Source organism: Priapulus caudatus, unplaced genomic scaffold (genome assembly GCF_000485595.1).
Source record: "Priapulus caudatus unplaced genomic scaffold, Priapulus_caudatus-5.0.1 Scaffold1086, whole genome shotgun sequence".
Lineage (NCBI taxonomy): Eukaryota > Metazoa > Priapulida > Priapulimorpha > Priapulimorphida > Priapulidae > Priapulus > Priapulus caudatus.
This window is the reverse complement of record NW_014578147.1, coordinates 88044-92272: the sequence shown is the minus strand read 5'-3', so window position 1 is coordinate 92272 and position 4229 is coordinate 88044.

Here is a 4229-nt window from a genome sequence, read left to right as displayed (position 1 = left end):
TTCATTTTCATTTCATTTTCATTTTATTTTATTTTATTTATTTTATTTTATTTTTTAATTTTCCTTATGGCAGTCCTAGGCCACTATAATATGGTCTTATATTGTTATAATATACTCTGACATTCATTAGAATTTAGAGTGGGTGAAAAATCATGAATTCACAGCAAAAAAGACCGATCGCTAAATGTTGTAGTGAGGGGAGTTTGAGGTCGTTATAAACTTATAGTCACAATTAGCACAATTCCATGCCTAATTTTGGCTCACGCTCCATTAGGAGTGTTCCCAACTTTGATATCATTAATGATTAAATGATTAATGATTGATAATCCTAACCCTAACCCTAACCTAAATGACATTAAACCACAAACTATGTATATATATATATATGTTATTATGACCATTAATGACCTTAAAGTTGGGAACACTCCTAATGGAGTATCACCCCTAATTTTCGAACCATGGACAAATATCGATAACAGTAAAACGATATGATTGTAATATTAAAATTTATTTAAACATTGTTTAAACCTATTGACATAAAAGCAATGGAAAATGAAATATATAATACAATCATGAATATATGTATCAGAAAATAATTAATTATATAATACACCCTATCATCCTATGCATAACATAGGTCGATAGCATTCAAGCAGATATGTAATAATTTTTTTAAAAACCCGAAGTACCAGTCGATTCCAAGCGTCCAAGGAAATAACACATCCGGTCGAAAAAGTCCCATATAAAACTTCCCGTTTCCCGTGCGTAAACCTACCCTGGTTAATCGTAAAATCGTTTTAACGTTTTCCACTACAATCCGCTGTACCGATCTATCGATATTATCGACTCCCACTCTCTCTGTCTTCCGTATACACTGCTGATGAATCGATATGATCGACTCACTTTTACAGATTTTAGTATATATACACTGCCAATGTATCGATATGATCGACTCTTACTCGCTCTGTTTTCGCCGCCGTCCGCTCGCCGCTCGCAGCCCACCACCGTCCGGCTGTGACCGCTATGCTGCAGGTACAGCGGCGGCACGAACCGACCCTCCTCCGTCGCGGCGGCGAAGTGGCGCTGTACGTAGTCTACGAGTAGCGGGTGCGTACCGCCGGCAACCGTCGCCTCGTGGAAGTCGACGACGTCGCATCGCAGGCGGCGGCGCGCGAGCGCGACAACGACGTCGGTGGCGCCGATCCAGGCAACAGCAGCTACATGATACAAGCGTAAATGAGCGAGTAAAGTAACCGAAATGCAAAGAGAGAGATACAATTGCTAGATTAGTTGACATAGAATAAATGTAACAAGGGCAACTTTACATCAGAAAGTAAACGTGACTGTAGAGCAATGGCGCTGCAAACTACAAACATTATACAACAACCGTCAGAAAGTACGAAGTACTGAAAGAACAGCTGACAATATTTAAACAACGCTCCAAGTAGGTTATGTATTTCATTTACTCATACATATATAATATAATATTTTATTTGTAAACATTGCATTTTTATTAAGAAAATACATTTAAGATTATTATTTTACTCGATATCTATCGACCAGATTTCACTGCTAAGATTTTTCAAAAAATAATTATACCTTCGCGACAGTGTTGCGCATACTGGTACATTGTATAGTCGATCCCCCCCCCCCCACACACACCGCATTGCGCTATTGCGCGGTAGCAAAGTATATTGCTCTCATTTCTCGCGAACGAGAAGAATGATATATTTGAAATTCCCACCTATCAAAGACACATGTCTAAGCTATTATCTGTCCCAGTGTTGAGTTTAATAACGTGCGGTTAGTTTCATTAATTCGAAAATAAGCACGCGCGGTATCGCGCATACCGACGCGTGTTGTATATAGCCGGCTATATACGCGGGGCTACGGGTGGCAGGAAAGAATACTTGCTCCCATATCTCGCGAACAAGTCCGGGGATATTCATAAAAATCTTGCATATCATAGACACATGTCTTAGCTATGATTTGTGTGAGTGCTCAGTATAATAAAGCACGGTTAGAATAATTAATGCGAAATTATAGATAATGTGAAATAAGAAGAGCTAATTGCGGGAGGATCCGCCAGGAAAACACACACATATATATATATACATAGTGGGTCTTCGGCGGTGTCGACCGCGTCACCAAGGAAGGGTTGCTGTCACCCGTTGCCACTAGGAATGCGGCCACGCTTCTTCTCCTCTGCCTGCAGCACGTACGCTAATATACAGTTTTCATAACTCTCATCTATGATTCGTCAAAAATTAATAAATGTGATTTTGTATAATATTGTATGTATGTGTATAGTATAGAAATTTTACAATTAGGTAATAGTTTGCAACCGTGGCAATTTTGTATTTATCTACTAATCATTTATATGTCGAACAACAATAATTAATCACTGTTTTTAGTCTGCAGTGGTAGAGCAGCGGTTATGAGCGACGAATTGAGGGCTTACCACCAGCTAGGAAACATCAATGCTGGGTACGCTCACCTAACAGTCAACCATAGCCGCAATTCCGTCGACCCTGTCGCCGGAGCGCACACACAACCCGTAAAAAATATGTGTTCGCAGGTGAACCGAATGCATCACAGGTAAATGCTAATTCCTACATAGCATAAACAAATTGTTAATTAGCGGGTTTGCATTTTACAACAATCATACATCAAACATCACTGGCATTGCCGACCACATATTAGCACAAATATCCGTGGCGCTTACGGTTCTGTGGGGTTGACGCGTTCCACCATGTATATATGTGATAGCATTCGTCAATGCTATCCGCTGTAAGGTGTGAATATTCTCCTACAGCATAGATTGATATCCACACATTGAATGCGCTATAATTAGTCGCAGCGAATGCTTCGTTGTAAGTCATTGATAACAAAAGCAAATAGTCGGCAACAGCGAAAACTTGTGTTATTTTGAGTAACAACAATTTCATAGCAGGAATTTATAAATGTGTATTTTGTTTCATGAATGAGTGATTAACTGTCTCGCGTATTAATTGCAAATAATTATATCACCAGTAAAGTAATAACTGTTTTTAATTCGATTCATGTTGCGAATATAAATTGATTTGATGAATGTTCACTCATATCATTTATAACACGATGAAATGATTTTTAAGGCAGAGGTGGCCGCATGACCCTCCGCGCATCCTAAGTCGGACTCGTCGATCTTCAAAAACAATATTTTAGAACGAATTATTGCTTGCAGCGCACAAGTTAGTTCAGTCCACACTAGTGCTTTTCGACAATTCTTCAAATTTTGTTTAGAAGTATATCAGTTAAATTATTCAGATCCTGCAGGAATGTTTTTCACTCAACGGCATTGCCACCAAATGCCGTCTTTACACCTCAGTTGCCGTTCTCCCATTTGCTGGTAATTGCATGCCACATTACAGCAGTCCGTTTGCTCGCAGAAAACGCAATTGTACTGGGCACGTCAAAACAGTTTTCAACCAATCACATCCATGTCATTGCTGTGCAACAGCGACGCAAATCCAGGGGGGAACAGGGGGACATGTCTCACCACGAATTTTCAGAGATGGGACATCATATCAAATGTCACCTCCCACGATTTTGGATTACCATGATTTTGTGTGTAAGTGTGTGTGTGTGTGTGAAGTGAGAACCTATTTATTGTGTGTTATCATAGTGCGTCAAAGATTGGCTTCTTCTTTTTTGCTAGCTTTCATTTCATTCAAGTGCATTTGAGAGCATAATAATATTCATGCACAACTTGAGAAAAATGTGTCTTGATAAATTTAGTACCGATTCTTTTTTAACACGTTTTTTCTTATATTAAATAATTCTTATGCAGAAATCATCAAGTAGCTCGTGTTCCCAGCTTAATCCTTGAATCAGTGTCTAATGTGAGTGATATCTCCTAAACTTTCATAAACATACTTTCGGTGTTGAGGATGATCACAAAATAAATTGGTCCGTTATTACTGTTGGTCCGGTCATATCATATATGCGTGTATATATAAAAATTATCATCAATCTGCAATGAAAATTACATTATTAAAACCGATGCTCAGTTACTCAGTGTCCTCTTTGCGTAAATATAAAATGATTGGTTTTCTCCTTTTTGTTTTCTTGATTTTATGACTGCATGTGGACACCCTATTCGTAATCTTATCACAAACCAAATGCATGTGTGTGTGTGTGTGTGTGTGTGTGTGTGTGTGTGTGTGTGTGTGTGTGTGTGTGTGTGTGCG